At 40.4% G+C, this 27,084-nt stretch overlaps 1 pseudogene; it reads right to left on the reverse strand.

The window, feature by feature from the left end:
• Positions 1-1,383: 1,383 nt before the first annotated feature.
• On the reverse strand, positions 1,384-11,526 carry LOC141497268 (structural maintenance of chromosomes protein 6 pseudogene; annotated as a pseudogene).
• Positions 11,527-27,084: the final 15,558 nt, after the last annotated feature.

Here is a 27,084-nt window from a genome sequence, read left to right on the forward strand (position 1 = left end):
TCTGTTTCTGTAGTTATACTTTCTCAAGTATGAGAAGGTTGGGCTTTACTATGTCTAAATAGGGGAAAGATTTTGGAACATGCCTTATCTTATTGTTTGAAAAACATTTAATTTGCTGTTTAAATCTAACTTTATGTGATTAGAGATTATTGAATGTGAAAGTCATCCTGATTTCAGTAACAAATTAAAAATTCCTAAGATGACTACAAGGAATTTTGGGTTTCCTCAAGATTCTGGATCCCCCCAAGATCTTGTTTGTGGTCCATTTGTTTTGGATTCCCCTTGTGTTTTGACTTTGACCACATTTTATTGAATACAATTTGCTCACTTCAAGTTCTCCTCTTGGCAAAATTGCTTAACTGTGTACGGGTGTGACCTTAGGCAAGTAAAATGAGTTGGAGAAAGAAAATCTATACAATGAGTTGGGAAAGAGAATGGCAAACCACTCCAGTACCTCTGCCAAGAAAACTCCCAAAAGGGCCATGAAGAGTCAGGCAAGACTGAGGTGACTAACCAACAACAGTACTTGGGCTTCCCTTGCAGCTATCCAGGTCTAAATCCTATATAATATAAATCTTCCAGAGATAGGATGAGGAGTCAAACCTCCTTTCCAATTCTATCTCTTCTACCCAATGACCTTATACATTTCTTTCTATTTCAGATTTTGGGGGTTTGCTCTCCTGAACAAAAAGGGAAAAAGGTTAAGGGAAAAGCAGGGGTGGGTATGAATGACAGGTAGAGTGGATTAAAACATGGATTAGTCCAAAGGAAAAAAAGAGAGGAGATGGATGAGAGAAGAGAATATGATGGAAGAAAATATATAATTAGTAATCATAATGGGGAATATGACTGGGATAAGCCCATTCATAAAACACAAGAACATCATAAATAACTTTGAAACCAAAACCTAACAATGTTGTTTATATACTGCATAATTTTATACATTATACATATATATGTATAGATATAATCTAAAATAGAGAGAAACTAACACAAATAAAATAAGGGTCTGAAGAAGATTCTATTGTGCTTCAGCTGAAGTAAAAAAAAAAAGGATAACCATCATGATCTCAGACAAAAGTGTTATAAGACAAGGTCTAGTGGTCTTATGACCAGCATGGCAACCTCCTCCTAAGGAAGGCTATATAATTTATGCAGGGACTAAGGAACTTGTTTTCCCCAATATCTCTGGTTGGCACATGGACTTTTCATTAAACATAAATCTGGTACCTAGACAAGGACTTTCCCTTTTGACAATCACACCTCCAGTACAGGGATCTCCTGGGATGTTTCTGCTTCAACAGAATGCACAGTGCAGGGACACAATAAATATAGTATTATATATGCTAATAAATGTGACAGAAATATGAATTAGACTTACACTTTTCAATGCTAACAATCAAACTTTATTAAGAGCATGCAAACATTAATTTGTAATCAACTTTTTTTAATTTTTAGATTCAAATTTTCTCCCTCCCACCCACTGAGAAGACAAGAAATACAATATCCATTATATTTATATAAAGTCATGCAAAACATTTCCACATTAACCCTGTTCCAAAAAATAAAAAGCAAGAAAAATAAAGTGAAAAAATATGTGTCAATCTGCACTCAAGAGTTCATCAATTTTCTCTCTGGAGGTGGATAGTTTTTTTTAATGAGTCCTTTGGAATTATCACGGATTGTTGTATTGATCAGAGTAGTTAAGTTTTTCACAGTTGATTATCGTTACAATATTGCTGTTGCTGTGTACAATGTTCTTCTTCTTACTTCATCAGTTCATGAGTCTTTCCCGGGTTTTCTTATAATCCACCTGCTTAACATTTCTTATAGCACAATAGTTTTCAATTACATTCATACACCACAACTTGTTAAGCCATTCCCCAATTGATGAAAATTTACCCAGATTCCAATTTTTTTTTGCCACCAACAAAAGCTGCTATAAATAGTTTGTACATGTGGGTCCTTTTTTTCTGTGATTGTTGGGTCAAAGGGTATGTACAGTTATATGACTGTTTGGATATAGCTCTTCAGATTAGTTTGACTAGTATACAGCTCTACCAACAGCATATTAGCATCCTTATTTTTCCATATCCCCAAGTGTCATTTTCTTTTTGTTATATTGTAGTCTGAGAGGTTTCAGGTAGTACCTCAGAGTTGTTTTAATTTGCATTTTTAATTTATTAGTGATTTAGAACTATTGATAGTTTAATTTCTTCTGAAAAATTATATGTTCATATCTTTTGACCATTTATCAACTGGATAATGGGTTTTATTTTTATACATTTGGTTCAAGTTGCTATGTATTTGGGAAATGAGACTTAACAGAAAAACTTTCTGTAAAAAAATTTCCAGTTTCTTGTTTTCTTTCTGATTTCAGTTGCATTGGTTTTATATGCAAAAACCTTTATAAATTAATGTAATCAAAATTATCTATTTAACTTGCTGTGATCTTTTCTAGCTCTTTTTCAGTTATGAACTTTCCCCTCATCCATAGAACTTGAAAGCAGTTTTTTTCCATGCTCCCCTAATTTGTTTATATCCTTTATGTCTAAATTAAGTAACCATTTTGAATATCTTGGTGTACGGTGTGAGAAATTAGTCTATGGCTAGTTTCTACTAGACTACTTTCCAATTTTCCCAGCAGATTTGTCAAATAGTGAGTTATTACCCCAATTGCTTGGGTCTTTGGATTTATCAAACACTAGGTCACTGTGGTTTGCAAAATAAATAAAATTTACATAATTTACAAAATAAAACATTAACCCCATTAGGAACAAATCACCAACCTTTTTTCCTAGTCCTTATCACTAAGATATCTTGTACCTAACTTGTATCTTTTATCTTGTATCTTGTACTGATACTCAAAAACATGGTTCCTTCTCTTCCCATTCAGAGGCTCTCTCTTGAAGGTCAGTAAGTAGAAGCTGGAAAATCACCATCACTTAATTGGCACTGTCCTTAACTAAATGTGGATGTGGGTTCAGAGGAGGTGGACTTGAGTCTCAAGTGTGGGAGCAAAGGTGCCAGACTCAATCTCCATTCAAGAGCAGACTGAGGGCTAGGGCCACTAGTGGGTTTCTTATAGTTCTAGCTAGGACATTAGATAGTTATGCTAAGTCCTGATTAGAAGCTGGTAATTTCAAATTAGTTTGATTGATATCTGAAGATAAAAGCTAAAGGTGAAGTTCTTAACCAAATTTTCCTGTTCGTGGTTTGTCCTAAAGGAGAGGGTCACATATATTTATCAGTTATTTATTAACACAAACATTGTTTACTAACCTATACAATAATATGCTAATCTTAATATTTAAAGAGAAGTTACAAAAAACAAACATAAAAACCCTTCATCACAAAATAGTGACCTAATAAAAAATGGAGTCAGTTAAATATCAAGGCAACAAATGTATTCTCACTACATTCACCCTCTGGCTGCTGGTGAAACCTGCAGTCATCTAGGATAGTCTATGAAAAATATTCTAATTATCACCAATACAATCAAATTTCAATTCCAAACACTCAATGTTTACACTGCTTAGGGTGAAAACATATGGTACACATAAGCATCATTATTACACATAGTATTAATACATTTTAAATGTGTTCTTATTATGACAATAAGTCTTTCCATTTGTCCCATGTTCTCTCACAGCAAGTCCTCTGCAGACCAAGCCTGGAACTGATGCAAGAGAACATGTTACAAGGCCTCTTGATTATGACCTACTCAAACCAATGCCCTGAAATTTTCAGTCTGGTGATCACCATAATTTCCATCATGTCTTTCTTTAAAGGTCAGGCAGAGTTAAAGTCTTTGATTGCCTGTATTACCTTTCAGTGATATTTAAATAGTCACTGTTTTATTTTGGTGAGATTTTCTTGTGTTTCAGGCCAATCTAAAGTTTGTACCCCTCTATTTTCAATGGGGTATTTATGAAGGGGTCAGTTCCCACTGTCAGACTGGCAATATTTTAAATCCTTGTGCATCCTGTTTGTCACAACTGTGCTTTACAGGAACTGTTAGATATTGAACTAGCAACCAAAGTGAAGCCATTCTTGGTTGCAAGGGGCTGCAAGAAGGTACTTTGAGGTGATACGTAGGATAGAATGTGCAATGAGATAAGCAACGATGAGCAGCAATAGGGTCACGAAGGCACCAATGATGAAATCACAGCACTTGAACATCTGTTAAAAGAAAAAGAATTTTGTATGCATATGCAAGTAGCTTGTTTTCAAGGGACCTGAAATCATTTACAGGTCCACTGGTCACCTAAATTATATTCTACTTTCCTACCCTAATGGTATTCACTATAATTAGCTATGGATAGGGGAGTGTATTCCACCACATTCTGTCTCTTTCTGTAAGAATTTGATGCTTCTTTTCCAAATTAGTGGGAAGTGGAACAATGATATTAAACTCATTTGTAAATCCAGGATTAATTCTCCTCCATCTATTATTCAACTAACTTGCTCCTTTTCTAATGACCACTTTCTAGTCAGTAGTCCTAGCATCCTCTAAGATTTTATTGATTATAGAGTATTAAATATCTTTCTAACATTTCTGCAGTCTATGGATTATAACTTAAACGAAAGTTCCATATAATGGACCAGTCTTTGATCTTATGAGTTATAAAATGTGATCTGTAATTGCTCTCAATCATTACTGTCTGAATATAAAAAAAATCAATAACATTAACCCTTCAAGAGGAGAGTCTGTGTTTGCTCATGTACAGAAGGAGAACAAACTTACTCTTTGTGCATATGTTGATTGCAATAATTTTTGTTAAGCTAATTAGAGAATAGGCTAAAATAATATATCTGCCATTCTGTCCCAGGAAATAAGTTGTTCGTGATGGATCCAAGCAATAATTTCAATAAAGGTTTAGCTTTCTGGCAAATAGGCCAAAGTGGTGCTATATATGGAATAACTTTTCTATCTTCAGTCCCAGTTTCTCATCAAGATTTAGTGGGACTGGGGACTTCTCTACAAAGGGTTTACTTGTTTTGAGTATCACCCTTCTCTGATAGAGGCTATGTTAATGGGATGGACTGATATCTTTTCATGAGGATGACATTTCCCTTGCTCTATCAAGCCATTTCTACTTCATCAACAACTGAGTGGTAGCAGTTCCAACAAGTTTATCAGGGGAGATTCTGTCACATGCTAATACAGAAATTAAGGTACTTACTGTTGGTGGTATACCTTAGATCAGGCCCTTGGTCTACAAGATAGCATATAACATACCAACAGGGACAATTTTTTCCACAATAGTTTATTTAATCTAAGGACAGTAGGCATCTTTTTGGTCCTAAATCCTACTGGTCTGTAAGTCTTTTCATTATCTCCCTTTGACTTGATCTAAGACTAGGACCAAGTCACAGTTAACTTCAAGTCTATAAAAGAGGCTTGAAGAAAGTGGAACACAGGAAATGGTATGTTACACTACTCTCCTTCACTTGTTTTAATGCATGCAACTATTTTGGTTCCCATTCAAAATGTCTGATTTCCTTCAAAATGTCTTGATATTAGTGCCAGCAACATACCTAAATGAGGAATTTGACTTTTTAGTAACCCCCAAATCCAACATCTTTCTGTGTTTCCAGTTTCTCCTTTCAGGGCTTTAAAACTAATTTTTTCCTGCTTTTGACTGAGGAATAAGATATTTCCTCTGCAGATCACAGCATTCCTAAGAATTTTATAAAAAATTGATCTTCCTGTACCATTTGTGAAGTAACTGCCCATACTATATTAGTTCAATACCTAGTGTTTATCATGTTCCATAATTCAGCAGCTATGTAATGCTACTCCAGACAGATACTTGAGTCCATGTTATTTAGGTATTCTCTGCTATAGAAGAATACTGATTCTACATTTAAATAATTCTAAGCTTATGAGCCATACAAAAATAAGCACTGGGTCAGACTGTATGTACAGAACCAACTCTGAGTTTTTATTATCTTTTAGTCAAAACAAGTATTAACCCAAGAACAAAACACCAACCTGATTTGTTAGGGCTTACCAATAAGCATGACTTCAACCAGCACTCGATGACAAGGTTCCTTCTCTCTGTCCAACTGGAAACCATCTATCTTCAAACGAGGTGGTTGACTGGCAAGTCTGCAAAATCCTTCTCAATTAGCAATGTTTTCAAGCAAAAATGATGTGAGTGTTGAGTCACAAGTATGGGGAACACAGGAGCGAGGTTTAGTCTTGACCTAAAAGCAGGCTGAAGACGGAAGCCACCAGTTTTGGGCATTTGCTGGTTACACCCAAGTTCTCATTGGTGGCCAGTGAACAAAATTGTTTATCAATTAATTTCATTGATAACTGATAATACAAGTTAATGAAGATGTTGTTTACAAATTTTCCCACTGATGGGTTGTCAAATATGAATATCCCATAGGTTTATCAATTGTCTATCAACAAATACATTATTTACCAACCTACAGTACACATAAGTTTATCTTAATATCGAAAAACAAGTTATAAAAATCAAACATCAAAACACTTTAACACAAAGCAGTGGCTTAATAACAGAGTCAGTTATGTCACAGGAAACAATTTAATTTCATTACACCTAGTGCTTCTTGGCCAGATGCTCAGTCTTGGATTTCTTTCAGTTCTGGGGGCTGAAAAGCTGAAGGCAAAAACCCATCCCTAGTGTCCACAGATCTCTTTTTATTAGTTTCCTAGGTCAGAATTTGGTCTGGCATGCTTTCTAAATCTTTGTAGGGTTGATCTGGTGGGAGAACTATGTTATACTCTTTCGCTTTTCTGAAATACTTTTAATTACTAAATATATTTCTTCAAAGTAGCAAAATTTAGAACATGACACTGTAGACATTTTAAGAAAAATATACAAAATACCACAACGAGTAGAAAGCACAGTCACACAAAACTAAAAATTTAATCTTCTTTTGGATGGACTGATTCCAAAGGCTGGGTTGTCTCCTCCTTTTCAAGTTCTGGCATTTCCAGTTCTTCAACAAATGAACTGGAAGGAAGAGGGCTCACATGTTGTGGACCAAGGATGATTTGGAGGTTTGGGTAGGAATGTGCTATCCAGAGGATCATTTCCATGGCAATTTTTCTATTTTTCTTGTCCATGTAGACATCAATTGTATCCAGGCACCTGAAGGGAGATTCTGTGACAGACCATAAAGTAAGAATGAACAAAAAGTTTGAAAAAGAGTTTTTACTTGCTGAAAGGGTTCCCTTATTACTGCCAGCTTCTTCTCTAGGTTGGACAGATATAGAAAGGGTCTCATTCTGGTGATTAAAGATCATCTCCCCACAGAAGGACCAATGAGAGAGTAAGCAGTCAAAGAACAATTTGCACTGAAAAGAAAGATTTTTTCTACTGCTCTGGTAAGTAGCATATCTCTGTTCTGATATTTCATCCAGTGTTTCAATGAGGTTTCTTAAATTATTCACTTTACCATTTATGTCCATATATTTTTCTTTTACTTCTTGGTATTGCCTCGCTATATCTTCTTGACTTCTATTAGTGTAGTTTTCTGATTCTATCCTCTCAGTTAATAAATCAATTTCTCTGTCAAGGACTTCAGAAGTTCTTGTAACTTCTATTCGCTCAGGACAGAGGAAGTTAGCCTGAACCAACTCCCTATGGAGTTCTCTCTCTTTCAAAGCCAACTCTTCTTTTATCAGTTGGAGAGAATCTATGTGTTGCTTGAGCCTGTTTTGATAATGCATCACAGATTGGTGGTGGACAGTCACTTCTAAACCGGCTTGGTTTTGTTCTTCTATAAGGGATTCTACTAATTCTGAAACTTGATTACATTTCAACTTAAACTCTTCATGTCTCTGTTCAGCCTCTATTTTTGGTTGCTTTAAATTTTCCATCTTTTCTCTCCGAGTTTTCAACTTTTCTTCAACTTCTTTTATCTCTTCTTTAATTTCTTCAGCTTCATCTTCCAGAACTGAGAGATCTATTGACTGGCTTTCTTCTTCCTCTTCAAGATCTTTAATTTCTGAAGAGATATCTATTACTTTAACCTTTATGTCTTTTAGATGTAGATAATGACTGTCAATAGTTTCTCGATTCTTTCTGATGTCATTTTGAAGGGAGCATACTTGTTCTTGAAATCCTGACAACTTTGTCATTTTATTTTCCACTTCTTTCTCCAAAATATTTATTTCTCCTTCCATATCACCTAAGTAAGTAGGTCTCAGTTCTTCAGAGGAGTAAAAACGTCCCTCAAAAACTTGGTCACCATAAGAGGTCAAAATCATGTGGCAGTTTTTAGGGCGTCCCTGTGCATGCATTTCAGCAAAAGACTCACTTTTAACAAGCAGCACGGACTCTATATTTCTCAAGTCAATCAAAGTATTGGCCACCACTGCTTCAGGTATTTCTAAAGCTGTGAAAACTGTTGGAAAATCTGGGTGAAAAGCTGCTCTATCTGTTACATCATACAGCTCACACTGAAATGAAGAAACAATTATCTGTGGACGATCAGGACAGTCTGTTGGATAAAATTTTGTTATCAGTTCCTGAAGGACTTGCTCATCTTTGTGGTTGTCACAAAAAAAATCAAGAAGAAGACCTTTCAGGCAGGACTCAATAGCCAAAGCATATTCAGGGTACCGGAGACGAAAGCAAACTCCTAGTGGACCCAGTGGTTTGTGGGCAAAGTAACCTTGTTTGTGGGCATCTTCTACTGCTTCAACAAGAGCTTCTATCTTGGGTCCAAATCGTTTTACTGGATCAGCTTTATAGTCTTTCAAAATGATTAGATGTTCTTTTTCCTCATCCAGCATTTCCTGCACATATGTCTCCTCTTCTTTAATTCTAGAATGTTCTTCATCATCTTTTTCAATGGACTGATGAAGATATTTTATTTCTTGAACAAGTGAATCTTCTTGTTCCTTAAAGTTAGTTATCTTTTCCTTTAATGAGGAAATCTTTTTCTGTTTTTCTAATTCTGCTAGTTCCAGACTCTTTCTTAGGTCCATAATTTTGTCATGAAGCTGTTCTGAAATTTTGTCTAATTTAGCCAGTGCATTCTGTGAGTAATTATAGAAAGCTGCTGCTTGCTGGTAGTCATTGTCAGTTTTCTTAGCAACTTCTCTTGCCTCAATGCATTGGGGCTTTAATGCAGCAGCTTCTTCATTTAACTTTACCACATTCTCATGAATGGTTATATATCTCTGCAATGTTTCATTATATGTGAATTTTGAAACCTCCAAGTCATGATTTAATATGATAGTATGTTGGTCTTCAACATTGATATCATTTATCATATTAAGAATTGTTCTTTCAATTTCATTTACCAATGCCCAAGTCTTCTCATATTTCAGGATCCTTAATTTCTGATCCAAAGCAACCATAGTCTGAAAATGCTCTTCTATCTCTAGTCCCTGCCGTCTGAGCTCTTCAAGCTGCTCTTCTCCTAATTCTAGCTCTTGCTGGCTTCTGACCTTTCTTGTCAAAATTTTTAAATAGTCTTCTCTCATCTGTTCAAGCTCAGTTACTTCCATAAACAATTTGTATCTGTCACTTTCGTCTCTGAGCCTCAATAATTGTCTGGCCATCTTTTGTGGTAAAATAGACACTGGATTATTCACCTGTATCTTAAAATGTTCAAGAATGGCAGTAAGCTCCTCTTTTCCAGAAGAAACCAGGTTTCCTGCTTGGTCTTTTAGTTCATAACTTTCACTTCCATTCACACTGAATTCTTGGTGCACAATTATTGAATGCCCATAAAGATCCGATCTGAAAGCATCTTTCCCTCTATTATTTAATGTAATTGTGATTTCTGCCGAAGTCTCTCCCTCCTTTACAAAGTCTCTCAAAGGCTTTCCTAACGATTTTCCACCAAGACCCACTAAGAGAGCTGTTAACAATGCATCCTTCCCACAGTGTCCCACCAGAACATTGACTTTAGATCCAAATTTCACAGGTCCGAGCATGGAATAGTTCATAAAGTTCTCCAGCTGGATACTCTCAATAATCCCAACATCTTCTGATTCTGACTGAGGACTTTCATCAGACACACACAGAGAGAAGACTCTTACACGTTTCTCGTCCACTGGCTCCTTTGCTCCCGATTCTGATCCTGACCCTGGCCCCGATGATGGCCCTGGCCCCGATGATGGTGATGGCCCTGGCCCTGGTGATGGCCCTGGCCCCGGGGATGGCTCTGGCTCCGGTAATGGCCCTGGCCCCGATGATGGCCCTGGCCCCGATGATGGCCCTGGCTCCGGTAATGGCCCTGGCCCCGATGATGGCCCTGGCCCCGGGGATGGCCCTGGCTCCGGTAATGGCCCTGGCTCCGGTAATGGCCCTGGCCCCAGTGATGGCTCTGGCCCTGGCCCCGGCCCCGGCGATGGCCCTGACCTGGCTCTTTTGTGCTCTGCCCCCATGGGGAAATCGTCCTCTTTCCTCTTAGACATGGTGCGGGTCAGTGACCGCCCGGCGCCCCCCGCGACAGCCGCCGCTGCTAAGGCTGCTTGTGTCCTCCTCCCGCTGCTAAGGCTGCTTGTGTCCTCCTCCCCCGGGCCGCTCACGCCGAGCCCGACGCGGCCGCAGACGCCGCCACCGCCTCTCTCCGCCCGTCCTCGCCTCCTCTCAGACCCCCAGACTCATGGCCACCCCCGGCTCCCTGTTGTAGAGCAGCCCAGACGGCCGCGTCCCGCGTCCCCCACCTACCTCGGAGCCTGACGGCGCGGCTCCTCGGAGAGGCGCAGCTGACACGGGGCGGCCGCCCACCGGCTGCGGGGCGCCCGGACCCGCGGAGGAGGAGGGCGGCGGGCGCCGGGGGGCCGCGAACGTCCAAGTCCGGCAGCGGCCACCGCGGGGAGGGGGGCGGGCACCGCGGAGGCGGCGGGCACCGCGGGGAGGGGGGCGGGCACCGCGGAGGCGGCGGGCACCGAGGGAACGCGAACGTCGATGTCCGGCAGCGGCGGCGGGTACTGGGGTGGGGGGCGCGAACGCCGACCTCCGGCAGCGGCGCCGGGCTCCGCACGGGGGGCGGGAGCGAGAGCGCTAAGGTCCGGCACAGGTGGAGGGCAGCAGGGAGGCCGTGAACGCCAAAACTCGCAGAAGCGAGGGGCACCTATAAGGCCGCGAACTCTACAGTCCGGCAGAGGCGGCGGCCCCGGGCTGGGGCAGAGGCGGCGGGCAGTGGAGATACCGCGAACGCCAAGAGCCGCAGAGGCAGCGGTTGTAAGGGTCAGTGTGCCGGGACTCTGTCCCCCACACGCTCCACCACATAAACCCCTACCCCTTGAAGGCCACGAGAGCTGGCACCCCCTCACCACTCAGTCCGAGAGCAGCCACAGGAACAAGGACCAGACTCCAAGGTCAGACAGCAGCTCCACCACAACCTTCCTCCAGCGCCTGCGCAGCGATTGTGAAGAAGAGGAGGGACTTGAAGCACTAGAATAAGCTGGTTCTCTCAGCAAAGACCTCGCCCACAATCTGCTGCAGTAGCTCTCCTTCTGCGCCTGCGCGAAAACAGCTGGGGTGAGACTGCTTCTTCACTTCGACCCGCCTTCTCTCAAACAGCCTCAGTACTGCTTCTTCTGCATCTGCGTGAAACCCAGACAAGGAAAAAGGTACAGAGCGTTTAAGTGCGCCTGCGCTAAAGTCTCTCCACTGCCACCCCGCCCTCAAACTGCTGAAGTAGGACTGGTTCTGCTTTGGCGTGAAACCTGATTGATGGGAAAAAATACAAAGCGTTTATGTGCGCCTGCGCAAAACTCTCTCCGCCGGGACCTCCCCATCAGGCTGCCGCAGTAGTACTTCTGCTGCGCCTGCGTGAAGCAAGGGCGACGGAATAAACTATAGAGCTTTTATGTGCGCCTGAGCAAAAACCTCTTTGCCGCGACCTCCCCATCAGACTGCCGCAGTAATACTTCTTCTGCGACTGCGTGAAACCTTGGTGACTGGGAAAATACGAAGCGTTTATGTGCGCCTGCGCAAAGGTCTCTCCTTCGCGACCCCCGCCCTTAATTGATCACTGTAACTCTTCTGCACCTGTATGAAATCTGGGAGAGATGGAATGGCCAAGGCGCTGTTTTGCGCATGTGCAGAAAGCTCTCTGCTCTGCCCCATCTCAGCTATAAGAAGCTTGAAGTCTTTGCAGTCACGGAGATGGGGGAGGGGTCGGTTTTCCCCTTTCTCTATTGCTCACTTGTTCTGTCTCCTACCCAACCCCTCCCGCCTCATCCCATTCTCGGGGGCCATGAAAAAATGGTGCATCTGATGGCTGGCTGGCTGCCTAAATTGTTGGCCCCAGCTGTGCTCTGTCTATGCCTGCCCCACCCCCTGCTCAGCGCCCATAGGGGCAAAGAGCTCCCAGACCTCCTCCTCCTCCCCCTCCTCCCTGCTAAGCCCCTGCAGGCCTCTCTGTCTTTCCTTCTCCGGGTAGGCCTCTCTCTGCTTCTCTATCTTTGTCATCTTCCCTGTCTCTGTCTCCTCTTCCACATGACTACCTGGCGTCGCCAAGGAAAGGCCCCTTTGGCCTCCCCAGCTGCACGGCACCTTTGCCCCTAAACTCACCCCTCCTGGCACATTCACGGTCTCTGTTGGGGCTGCTGGCCCTCTCCGGTCCTCGAGGTTCACAACCTGGAGCTCCCCTAGTCCTCTCAGGCTTAAACCCACCCCCCAAATCACCAGTTCTTCTTGCTCCCACTTCTTCCACAATTATCTCTGTCCTGTCTCTCTCTCTCTCTTGCTCTCACACATCCACACACCCCTTCTCTCTACTTAACATCATCATTACCCTAGTTCAGACCTAGGCCCAATAGTCTCAGTCTCGTGATGGTGAAGGGGGGGAGACTTCCTGCATCCATTTTCTTATCAAGCCACCCCCATACAGCTTCCAAAGGGCTCTTCCTTCCTAAAGCACAGCTCTGACCCTGTCACTCTGCTCCTTAAGAAATTTTCCTCCTCTCAGTTGCCTCTGAGATAAACTAGAAATGGTTCTGTTTGACTTTTCAAGTGTTTCACATTCTGAATCTCACTTCTTTTCCAGGCTGACTCCCCAGACCTTCCTTCCCTACACATGCTCAGTGTTCCAGACAACCTGGGCCTGCTTTCTCTTCCCTGCTTGGGACATTCCATTGTCCTCCTATGCCTGGAACACTCTCCTCACTCTTGCAACCCCTAAATCCCTTTAAGGCTCAGTTGGAGACCCCTACATGTCTATGCTACCCCCCCATTTCATCTCCAGAATCACTTTGCATATGTATATGTCTTGTACATGGGTATCCAGGAACATCCATCTCTTCAGTAGAATGTAAACTCCTTGAGGGCAGAATAGTTTCCTTTTCACTTTTGTACCTGTCCAGTATAGCACTCTTCCTAGGAAACAGCAAGCACTTCAGTCATGCTCATTTACAGAATCATAGGAACAGAAGACAGTCCTTCCAGCCCTCCACCTCTCTAACTAGACTTTTCATCCCAGTCCAGGGGAAGGGGTCATGGCCTTGGGGTCAATGGACAGGATTTGGAAGCCCAAGTCACACTTTTACTCCCTGTCTGATTTTGAGTAGTCCCTATCCTCTGTTGTTATAAATGAATGAAAAGAAAAACCTGCTAGAGTGAGAGAAAATTGTACATTTTATTCACGAATCTTGCAAGATACATCTTAGAAAGTCCAGGTACCTCACTCCTAGGTGTGAGGCACGAATTAGTCTTCAAAGTCAGGTAATTTATGGTCTTCAGAAACTCTTTCCCCTCCCCTCTTGGCTGTTCATAGGCTCTCAGAGTTTGAGTTACAATCTAAGAGTTCCACCTATTCCCTGACAAGCCCCTAATTTGATCCCCCCACACACATCATCCAATGCATGATATGCTAAAGGACCCCAATCATCACAGGGGGTGTGTGGGTTAATATTCAATTACCAAATTGGACAAACTCAGTAGCATTAGGTCAAGATCTCTAGGTCACTCTTGACCAGTTGAGAACTAGTTTGGGTTTGCTATCCCTGGAATGGGATTAGGAAAACTCTTCCAGTCTTGTGATGGACTGGCTCATTCCCCCTTTGTAATGGATTCCCTAAGGGCTCCCCTCAACACCCTGTGAAGACCAGCACCCTACATTTCTCACATCTGTGGATCTGATTTTTCACCTGGAGAATGCCAAACAACAGCCCAAAGCAGGAGCAGAGTTTATTTTAGGCAAACATTTGGTATCTATTGCTCACTTGTTAGTAAACACTGCTCAGGCTATTTTGATATCCTGTCACTCTTTTTCTCCTAAAGTCTGGCCAGAAGATGATGTTGCCTTTAATAACTGGGTTTAAAATCTTCCCCTCTGTCTTCTCTTGGGTATGTCAAAATGGCTTTATAAGTACACATGACCCATTAGCCAGGTGAGCAAATGTGTAGGACTTCTTAACAGTTTTCACTGAACCTTCTCTAACCTGAGAAGAAAGCACACCAGAGACAGTGCCAGTAACAAGGTAGATATTTACTAATTACTTCCTTTGTAGGGAACTGATTTCCAAATTATGGGATTTCACCATTCCTTAGAGCTCTACCTTGCTGTTATGGAGCCAGATATTTTATACATGATCATAAGTGAGACAGTGGATCATAGAAGCCACACTGACTCTCAGGTAGAAAATCATCTTCCAGGTGAAGGATCAGCCTATTAAGGAGGACTCTGGTAAGATTCTTACCAGCAATCATTAAGAAAGAGGACCACCCCCAAGTTTGTCACAAATTTATTTCCTTTACTTTTACAGAGATGAACTTCTAGGGCCTAGCCTCCTCTTGCTATGGAACCTGGAAAATTTCAGTCAGCTTTTGTACTAACAATAGACCCACACCCACAGGCACACATCGTGAATCTGAATAGAATCAACACCAAATACTTTGCCACACAAAAGGAACCTAAAGGCATTTACAACCTCACCTAGGAACAGATTGCCTTTAACCTGAGGTAAATAATGAATGGCTTCAGCATTGATTGATGATGTTGAGAAGACTGTGGAAGTGTTCAGTCTGTCCTCTAGGATCCAGCCCTTATCAATTATCAATGTGGTTCCATCAACACTGAGTAATTGAGATGCACCATAATTTTTTGGTCCATAAATAGCCTTCAGGGCATCATAAAAGTACTTTAGATTGTGATTATGAGAATTTCATCTGTCTTCTTACAGAGTTAAGTCCTACATATCTCTAAGCTTTGTACTTTACTTTTGGTGGACTTAAATGCTACCTTCTTAGAGATACTTGAACTATTCTTCTGGTAAAGCCTGTGGAGTTCTCATTTTTCATTTAACACTTGTATTTACCCATCATTTTCATCGAACTAGTCTTGATATTTGTGACTATTCTGGCCCAGATGAAAAAATGTACTGCTCTACACCAGACCTCTGAAAGCTGTCCACTTTTTTTCTGCTCCACTGTTGCCAACTGTATGTTGGCTCAACTTTCCCTCCAAGTTAACAACAAATGGTTGGCACTCAAAGAAACTGAAATCTCTTGATGTTGATTCTTCTAGTAGTCATTTTTCCTTGGGTAGATCACTTTTGTTGAATGTGAATATTTAGCTTGGTGAGGATAAGTATGATCACTTCAGTACTGCATCTCACAGCCACACATTGCCTTTGTTACTCTCACATCCTGTCCATTTCTTCTTTCAATCACATGGTCTAGTAAATGCCAATGTTTGCTTCGAGGGTGCATCCAAAAAGTTTTTATATCATTTAGGTAAACAGAAGGCACTGTTTACGAAGAGAAAATCATGAGATGCACAAGTCTTCAATTATAGGTGACCAATGTTGTTGCTATTCCCAACTCCACTCCTCCTAAGGACTCCCTGCCGTGTCTGGTAGTCTGGTACTCTACCATAAAAGTTATAAGCTTGTCCTCTTTTGGTAAATTGATATTAAGGGTCTCTAGGTCTTTATAAAATTTAACTGACTTCTCCAGGGTTTCTCATGGTGGGATCATAAACACTGTTGATGGCAGCATGGCGTTTTCCTGCAAGTCATGAGTCTGTCATTCACTCCATTTGAGAGGCATACAAACTTGACTAGATTAGTTTTGATTGCAAAACCTACCCCACTTCAAATGCTCCCTGTCACAGTTGTCATTCCATAAAAACCACTTATCCAGCTCCAACTTCAGTAAGCTGGACTTCATTCACCAGCTTTCACTCAATTTGCTATTTGAATATACCTGCTGAGTTCTCTTGCAACAAAAGCTGTTCATCTTTCAGTTCTTACTGAACTTTGTGTTATCTACAAGTGTGTATGCAATCCATGTGCCGTTTATGAGGAGAATCATGTTTGCAGAAGTTTTTATACATTTTTTGGTATTTTGACTACAATATGGGATTCCTGCCTGCTGTGGTCATCAGGCCAGGACTAGGTAAGCAGACAATTTTTAGGGCACCTTTGCTAGCTCCTTCCTCATACAGGAGATGAGCAGTGTGATCCGTAAAAGGCTGCTCGGACACCCAGGGGGCTGCCAAATCCCACTGCTGCTTTCAGAGAAAAGACAACCCTATGACCTGGGCTGCCTAAGGGATGGATTATGACTACAGTTCCCAATGTATCTGATCCTGTTGCTTCATCACTTGCCTGTCATCAAAGAATTTGAAATAGGTAAAATTATAAAATGGCATGGGTGATATCTTTTGATTCATGCACAAAGTGAGGCAGAGTTGCACAAAATCATGGACTTCTTTCTCTCATCCAGAATTGTCACCATCCAGGGGCAAGACAAAGTCAAGACAACTGATGATGACTTAAAGATGCAGTGGTATGAACATGACTTCATCGATGTTTAACCAGGTTCTAAGTGCTCCACAGCATCTGCTTCAGCTTCTTTCTTGATCTTTGGGAAAAAAATGTTCTCTCAAATGCAAATTAAAATATCTCTGAGGTACCACCTCACACCTCCTAGACTGGTCAGTATGACCAGAAAGGACAATAATCAATGTTGGAAGGGATGTGGGAAATCTGGGACACTAATACATTGTTGGTAGAGCTGTGAACTCATCCAACCTTTCTGGAGAACAATTTGGAATTATGCACAAAGGACAACAAAAATGTGCATACCCTTTGATCCAGCAATACCACTACTGGGTCTATACCCTAAAGAGATCATGAAAAGGGCTAAAAACATCACTTGTACAAAAATATTCATAGCATCCCTGTTTATAGTGGAAAAGAAATGGAAATTGAGTGGATGTGAGGAATGCCTTAACAAACTGTGATATATGTATGTGATGGAACACTATTCTTCTATTAGAAACCAGGAGACATGGGAATTCAGGGAAGCCTGGGAAGAATTTGCATGAACTGATGCTGAGCAAGATGAGTAGAACCAGAAGAACATTGTATACACTAACATCAACATAGGGGTGATGATCACTCTTAATGGTCTTACTCATTCCATCAGTGCAACAATCAGGCACAATTTTGGGGTATCTGTAATGGAGAATACCATCTGTATCCAGAGAAAAAATTGTGGAGTTTGAACAAAGACCAACGACTATTACTTTTAATTTTTTTAAAAAAAAAGTTATTATAAAAAATTGTTCTCTCTGCCTATTCCATCAGGGGAAGTCTTTACATGTTTGGGGTAGACACTCCTCTAACTCACCAATGGGATTGGGACCTCAACTTGGTTAACCTGTCTGCCAAAATGGTTTACCACTGTGCATGCTGCAGCTTCTTGGAGCCACAGGTGAGCATTAGTTGGGTCAGGTGGACACCATAGGTAGAAAGCAGCTCTCTCAACAGAGTTACTAGTTCTCCCTGAAGACAACCTACACCCAATGGAAGAGATTATAATTCTCATTGTAGAATTTTTGTGTTAAAAATAGTAATAACTAGCATGTATGGAGTGTTTTTAGAAAACACTTTACAAATGAATACAGGATGAAGAATATGGCTGAAATAACAAATCATATGATAAAAGTTTAAGGGTTTCAATGGATAGAAAATTCAGTATGAGATATCCATTTTGTTCTAATAATAGCAGTATAATATCCATAATATAGAAGATGCCCTATCCTCCAAGTTCCTTTTGTTGCATGTAGAAATACCTACTTAGAAATACTAAATATTGAGGGAGGGAGAGAAGCAGTGGAAGGAGGATAATGCCTGCAAGAGAAGAATCACAAGCAGAGAGGAAGGGGATAGTTCTACTGCTATATTCATCCCTGAAAAGCACTGTTCCTGGATCTATACATTCTTTTAAGTTCCCTGTATTGTTGTTGCTAAAGTAGAAACTTCCTAGTGTGGAAACTAAAAGTGTATCCATCAATTAACGAATGGTAAATAAACAATGGCATGTGAATGTAATGGTATTGTAATATAAGAAATGATGGAAGATATGGCACCAGAAAAACAACAAAGTATTTATGAACTTTGTATTTATGATGCAGAGTTGAGTAGAAATGATATATATATATATATATATATATATGTAATAACAATGATATATATATATATATATAATATTTTAAAGAAACCTTGAAAAATTTGGAATCAATGCAATGATTACCCAATTCCAAAAATCTACAGTTGAGCCATGCAAGGGACACAAGATGAGGAATGAGATGTGTGTGTGTGTGTGTGTGTGTGTGTGTAGTCATGAGTAACTTTTTTTGGTTTGACTACAAATATTTATTACAAGGGCTTTGTTATTCTTTTCTTTGAAGAGAGGGAATAAGGAAAAGAAAATATTAATTTCTTTTTTTATCCTAATGGTATCTTATTTTTCTCCAATTGCATGTAAAGATAGTTTTCAACAATCAATTTCATAATATTTTGAGTTCCAAATTTTTCTTCCTCCTCTTTCCTCCACCCTCCCCAAGAAACAAGTCATCTGATATAGGTTATACGGTATCAATCATGTTAAACAAATTTTCATATTAGTTGTGTTGTAAAAGAAGAATTAGAACAAAAGGGAAAAATCACAAGAAAGAAAAAGTGAAAAACAAATTTTAACAAGTAAATGCTTCAATCTACATTCACTCCACAGTTCTTTCTCTGAATGTGGATGGCATTTTCCATCACAAGTCTTTTAGAATTGTCTGATCACAGTATTGCTGACAAGAGCTAAGTCCATCCTAGTTGATCATCACACAATATTGTTGTTACTGTGTACAATGTTCCCCTGATTCTGCTCACTTCTCATATCATCAGTTTTTGTAAGTCTTTCCAGCTTTTTCTGAAATCTGCCTACTAATCAGTTCTTAGAGATTAACAGTATTCCATTGCATTCATACACCATAACTTGTTCTATCATTCTCCAAATGATGGACAAACACTAGCCTGTGCTATGTGATGATAATGTGATGATAATATTTAACAACCTGGTATATCCTAACCTATCTCTTAATTGGCTAATGGTCAGTAAATCTTTCTATTCAAACCTTCCATCTTTGAGTTGTGATGGTTGGAATTACGACAATATCTGATTATTGGCACTCTGGACTCCAAAGGAACTGCAATGTATTCCAAGACAAAGGCCCTCTCTTGGGGTGAACCCATTCCAGCGTGGTTCTGCCCTTCATAAAGAAAAGAGAACTCTCACTGGCTTCTTTAGGATCAGTCTCATTACTGTATTGGATGCCTTATGGTGCCCATGTCCACCACTCCAGATTTGGGAATCTGAACCCAACCCCCTTTCAATCGGCTGAGGGCAATGGAGGTGATCGCCTGTCCCTTTGGAATAGTGCTATCTATCAGAACCGGCTGATACATGTTCAATTGCTGTTCACATGAAGCTCTTCTCCATTTCAGTCTTCAAAGTTCTCCTTTGAACTGTGTAATAAAGCCTATATGTCCCTTATAACTCTTCATCTTGAGTCTTCATGAATTCTTTCACCCTTTGAACCTTAATTTGCTACTTAAACCCAAACCTGCATCACTAGTACAATTGAATTTGAATCTTCCACTGTAAAATGTGAAGTACGTCCTCCTGAGTAGGGGTGGATGGGTATATATACATATATATGTATGTCACATTCCATTAGGGCTTTTAAAAGTGGCATTGAAATTGAAACTTTCCCCAGCATGTATATTCCTCTTCCCTGTCCTGCAGAGATGAGAAAGCACCCAGAAAGAATTGTGTTTTTTGTTTTTTCCATGGCAATGGGGTTATTTGGCCAAGGTCACACAGATAATTATTAAATGGCTAAGTTTGGATTTGGACCCAGTTCCTCCAGGTTTGGTGCTCTATCCACTGCAACACCTAACTGCCCTGAAAGAATTGTTTTGTAAGCAAACTGGAAGAGACACGAGTTCATTATGGATCTGGCAGACTGAATTAAGGGATTGACTCTTAAATCTTTGCCACAGACTGGGCTTTTAGTGGATTTACTTGGAGATTTTTTAAATTATACTATTGAAATTTAAAAAAAAATATACCGCCACAATGAACAGACAGCACAATCACATTAAATTAAAAATCCATTAAATTATTCATTCTTTTTATCCTCCTCCTTCTACTTCCAAGATCCTGACACCTGTACCCTCTGTAAAACAGAAATGATAATGATACTCAAGTGGATATTAATAAATTTTGCCTTGCACCTCAATGGACTGAGAGAGTGACCTGACCTATGTAGGGTGAGGGTACTTCTAGCCATGGTCTGGCCTTTAGAGTTAGATGAACAGTAGAACTTACATGTTGGGGAATGAATACCCCAAAGAAAAGCAGAATTTTCTCAGTCATAAAGGGTGGTTGGGTAGGGAAGGCATGCGGAGGTGAATTTGAATAAGCTTGTAGGTTTGGTTAGCTTGGAAGGTTAAAAGAAATCTCAGAAGTCATCAGAACAAATCTTCTCATTTGAGAAAAAGAGTAACTAAGGTAAAGAGGAAAGCAGGGACATGGTCAAGGTCACACAGTCAGGAAGGGGCAGATCCAGAACTAGAGTGCTTGTCTCTCTTGCCAGGCTGGCTGGCTTCCATCTTGTCCTCTCTCTCCACTGACAGCTAGACTTCATGATCCCTGGGAAAGTTCTTCCCAGAAGCTGATGGGCAGGTTCCCCATATAGCTGGGGGTTTGGGAGTCCTCAGTCTATAAGGTTAAGTAAAAAGTAAACCTAGCCCTCCCAACTTTGAGGCTACCTGGGATGCACAAGTAACAGGATGAGCAAGAACAAATCACCTGTCTTCCCTAAATGGGTTTCTTCTATTTGGAAAACAAGGGGAATGACTTTCAGCTGTTTCACACAGAGTCCTCTGTAAACATTTTCTTGGGGCTTCAAGGTGTTATGCTAGACAAGATCCCTGTCTCTTGCCCTCATAGAACTGGATTAGTTAGAGAAAAGGAATGCCTGGGACATGCCCAATTTGGTAGTGGTGACAAAGCCTTGGCCTAAGGAGACAAGCACCGGTGAGGAAGGCAGTGAATTGGGTGGCAGTTGGGCTTTCATTGAGGGAAAAGAAGTTGTAGATTATTAGCAGAACAGAGGCTGCAGAAAGGAGCTCTGGGAAGCAGGGTGGGAAATAAGATCAAAAAAACCTCTGATCAGAGCTCAAGTGCTTTTACCTTTCTTACCCTGGGCAGGACAGAGGGGTTCTGTCCACTACAGAAAAACGTTTCTCCCTCAACCTGCACAGATCCACCTCATGGACATCTAACACTAAGATTATCTCAATCCTGAAAATAGCCTAAAGAGGCCGTGCGCAAAAGCCAACTAGAATGAATAGTTAAAACAAGGCCAGAAGTACAGGAAAACAACTTCATCAGGAGAGCTATCAGCACTTCCCCAACAGGCCCAAAGTTATTAGAGCAAACACTGTAGTTAATAGAAACTAAAGAAAACACAAAACATAAAGAGGTAGCCTCCATTAAATACACTCCAAAATGACTTGCTCCAAATTGTTAGAAATGATCCAACAGGGGGTGGAGTGGAAGTTAGGACAGAAATACAAACTCACAGAACCATAGACACTGCTATGATTATGTTCACTCACACTCATGCTCCTCCACAATAATCATTTTAAAAAGCATTCTTATGTTAGTCATCTTGGTGAGGACACAAAAGGGGCCATCGGAGGTGTCTGATTATCTTAGAAAATGGAGAGGATGGGCAGACGAAGGTAAAGCACATGGAGAATCTCAGCTCCTAAGAAAATCTCATGGAAAACGATGTGGGAAGATCTAGATCTATCTTATAGCTGACCATTTCCATCTTATCTGTGTATTTTGACATGTATGAGTCCTCACCTCTTCTTTCACTGTATCCATAGATCTGAGGATTGATAAGTTCTCTTCATGTATTCCTATGTATGAATACTCTTCCATACTCCCTGATTATTCATATTTTAGTACACAGACACACATACATAGACACAGATACACATATGTGTATTTTATATATACACATACACATATATTAATCAATATATGTAGGCTCTCCACTAATTTCCCTGGAGTCACATTCACAAATATAGATATATATCAATATATGAGCAATTATGTATCCAATGCATAGGCGGGTAGATGGTGCAGTGGATAGAGTTCTGGACTTAGAGTCAGGAGGATGGGAGTTCAAATTCAACCTCAGACACTTGACTCTTACTATCTGTGTGATCTTGGACAATTCACTTAAGCCTGATTGCCTCACAACCAGGGACATCTCCAGTCACCCCTATGGCCACTAGATCAGATGGCTCTGGAGAAGAAAGGAAGGCTGGTGACATAGCCCTGTACACCCTTGCTCAAATGCAATGTATGGGTTTGTTATGGCATCAGCTACCTGATATCATGTTCTTCTTCAAGAATGAAGGACAAACATTATTATTATTCAATGCATATAAATATAGTATCTGTGTTTTTGACTCACATGTATGATTATTCATGCATTATATCTATCTGTTGACCAATTATATAATCTTTCCACATTTCTATATGAGGACTTCATTTACAGATATTCATTTAGTTTCTGTTTGTATACAGATCACCTTAATTCTCTGTCTATATTTTTATGTATGAGTAATGACATATTCCCTGTGTATTGGCACAATATATATTTTCTGACAGGTATAGAGAGGATATAAGAGAACTCTTATCAGTGAAGAGACAGAGAAAGAGAATGTAAGTTTATATATGAAGAGAGAGAAGTGGTGGGCTCCTCTAGATGCATAATGAACAAATGTATGACTGACTCAGATAAATAATAGAGAAAATATTTATCAGTGTCTAAGAGATGATAGTACAAATCATGTCAATGAATTAATAGAAGAAATGAATACATGGACACAGGACTGAAAAGAAACTGAGAACATAAATATAAATATATACACACATATATGTATGTGTGTATATATATATATGTTTATGTATGTATATAGAGATGACTTTGTTTTCTGTCTCCATCTGTATGAATTGCCATACATTATATATTCATTTACACAAATATGAATTATTTACACTTTATTGGAGAGAGTCCCAGATTAATATAGAGAATATATAAAGATGAGATATAAGAATTCTTTACTCTGTATAAGATCATTTATCAAATGAATCTCTCATATATAGGAATATAAAAAATGGAGGATTCCTTCTTTTGTTTGATTATGAAGGGAAAATAGTTGACTTCTGGATAAGAATACACAGAGTCAATGATTTTGAAGAGAGGACGGTGGGGGGGGGGCTGCAGGGGGTCTCTGGGCATCAGCCCCATCCCCTGGGGTCCTCTCCCTCCCTGCCCCCCACCCCGTCTAGGCCCCAGTCAGGCACCCCTGCTGGGAGCTGGAGCCACTTGTAGCCGCGGGGCGGGGGCTGTTGGGGGGTGCTGGAGGGGCGACGGAATGAGCCTGGGAGATGGGGAATGAGCAGGAGAAGAAGTGGGGGAGGGGAGAGGGAGCGGGAGCGGCGGGGGGAGGGGTGGTGACTGCAGAGAGACAAGTGCCTTGATGTCTGTGGTGGAGAAGGAAGGACCAATGGAGGGGAGGGTCAGCGATTGGCTGTTGGGAGGCTCCTGCCTCCTGCAGGTGGGCGCTGACGTCACCAGCCACTGGTGCATAGCAGCAGGGGTGTCCAATTTATCCTGGCTCAGCTCCCCCCCCCCATGATTGGTGATATCTGATGAATATTCTCTTCTATGTGCGTCTCTCATTGTATCCATATATGTTCTCTTTAGGTATCCATATGTGTGAATATCCTCCACACTCCCTGACAGTTACTATTTTAATACACACACAAGCACACACGCATGTGTGTGTCTATGTCCATTATGTATATGTGTGTATATATATGTGTGTATGTGTGTATATATATATATATGTGTGTGTGTGTATATATATATATATATATATATATATATATATATATATATATATATGGTTTTTCTATTAATCAATCTATGTCCCTTCCCCAATAATTTTGCTGGTGTCACACATATATATGTATGTATATATGAGCAGTTGTGATTCAATACATATAAATATAGGATCTGATCCTTTTGACTCATATATAATCATTTATTTATTGACTCATATATATATATATATATAATCATTATGTTTCCATATATGCCCATTAATATAAGCCTCCCGTACTCCTTTTTGAAGTTTTAATATTTACCAGTATTTATTCAGTTCCAGATTATGTACATACTAGTACCTGTCTTCTCTGTCTATAATCCCACATATGAGGAATGACATAATCCCCATGTAGAGACACAGAAGGCTCCATATATTGTCTCACAGAGAGAGAAGCAGTAGAATAATAACAGGTATGGAGAAGATATAAGAGAACTCATCAGTGAATCCAGAGAAAAACTAGAAGCTTATAAAAGAAAAGAGAGAATTTGGATGTTCCCCAGATGAATAGAGAGTGAATGTATGAGTACTCATGTACATAGGAATGGAAAAATGAATATCAATATATAAGAGAAGATAGTACAAATCATATAAATGGATTGATAGAAAGAGCAAGTGAGTAATGGACACAGGAATGAAAATAACCTGCATATACATGTATATAGAGAAGGTTCTGTTCTCTGTCTTCCTATGTATGAGTTGTCCTATGTTATATATTCATTGAAACAAATATGAATTATATATACTTAATAGGACAGAGACTGTAGTCATATAGATAAGTATTAATAGATAAATATAGAGAGATATATATATATATATATATATATATATATATATATATATAATTCAAGATAAGGGTAACTAAGGTCCAGTGGAGGCAGGGCCCTGGCCAAGATTACACTGCAAGGCAGGTGCAGGCCCAGACCTTGAACCTGGGTCCCTCTTGCCTGCCAGACTGGCTGGTTGCCATTGTTGTCTCTCCCTCTTCTGACAATCAAGCTTCATGCGACTAAGATCACTAGGAAGCCACTCTTTAGAAACTGGGGAACAGGTTCCTCCTAGTGCTTGGATTTCTGGAGTGTTCAGTTAAGATTGTGGGGTCAAGTAAAAAGCAAAGTGAGCCTCTTGTTGCTCCTCCCCTAGCTTTGGGCCAGTCTGGGATAAACAACAGAGTATTAACCTATCCAAGGTGCCTGATTTCTGCCCTCTGAGATGTCTGTGGCTAGTGAGGGAATAGCTGTACCTTGGACATGCCCAGTATGCTTATGGTGACAAACCTTGCCCAAAGGGGCAATCCCTGGAGAGGTAGGGATCAAGATCTGCTTGGTGGAGATGGGCAGAATGGCAGATGGGCTTTCAGTGATGTGAAGGAAGATGCAGATAATCAACAGAAATGAGAACGCAGAAGGGGGTTTTGGGAATCAGGGTGGGAAAAGAAGCCTAAATAAATTTGAAAGCAGTGCTCAGGTGCCGTTTTTCTCCCCCCTTAGGAAGGTCAGTGAGATTTTGCCCAGCAGGGGAGGGGGCATCTATCCCACCTGTACACATCAGCCTCATGGACACCTATTCCTAAGGGTGTCTCCCTCTAGGGACCTATTTGATGAGGCCCTAAGCAAGAGCCAAATCCAATTGTTTGTCCAAATGGGGCCAGAAAGAGAGGAGAGCAACATCCCCAGGAGATCCAGAAGCATGGCCTCATCAGGTCCAAACTGACCAGAGCAAATGCTGTTCTTAATACAAATGGAAAGTAAGGCACAAGACAGAAAGGTGTGACCTCCATTAAACATCTGCAGTCTGACCTGTTTTAATATGGTAGCAATGATGCAGGAGGCACAGAATAGGCTTTAGGACAGACACCCACAAAGTTGTGCCCTCCAGAGCAATCATTTCATGAAAATACTTTCTTTGATATCAACTAGTAATGGGGAGGAGAGGAAAGGGGATCTCAAAAATGGGTCAGAGAAGTTGGATTAACTAGGAAGTGGAGAGTTAGGGCAGACAAAGGCAAAAGAGGCTGAAAACCTCAAGTCCTAAGGGACATCTGGGAAAGGATGAAGGACAATCTGGACCAATCTTCTCATAGTTGAGCATCTCTGTCTTGTATATTCACTTTGGTGAGTATGAGGAATCAACTCTTCTCCATCTATATGTATTTGAGTATTGATATGTTCTCTACATATTCTTATGTAGGAATGCTGCCCCTGGTTCCTGTTTTTTTTATTTCACTATTTATATGCCCTTTTAGGTATTAATCAATTTATGTGGGTTCTCCATATTTACTTTACGGTAACATATAACTATGAGAAATCATGGATTCAATGAATATAAATATACTATCTGGTCTCCTGTGACTCATATACAGATGTGAACACTCATCTGATCTTTATTACTTATAAAAATTCTTCATTTATCAGTTGGTGTACATTCTGATATTCTCTGCCTATATTGCAATGTATGAGCACAGATATACTGTGTATATGGAGGTATATGGAGAGGATATAGTAAGCTCTTAGAGAAAAATATAAAGAGAGAATGTAAGCATACACAAACAGATGAAAACCAATAACACTGGTACTCAGAGATAAATAGAAAGAAAATATGTGAGAACTCATACAGATGGGAAGAAAGAGAAAGATAATTAATGTTTATGAGGAGATAGATTTTACAAAGTATATAAATGAATTTATAAAAAGAATGAATATCTTTCTGTACATTGGAATGAAGAAAAGAAGCCTGTGTACATATTTTTACATATAAATATAGTTATATTCCCTGTCTTCTTATGTATGCATTATTATATATTCTCTATATAT

The sequence above is a fragment of the Macrotis lagotis genome, chromosome X, assembly GCF_037893015.1.
Source record: "Macrotis lagotis isolate mMagLag1 chromosome X, bilby.v1.9.chrom.fasta, whole genome shotgun sequence".
Lineage (NCBI taxonomy): Eukaryota > Metazoa > Chordata > Mammalia > Peramelemorphia > Peramelidae > Macrotis > Macrotis lagotis.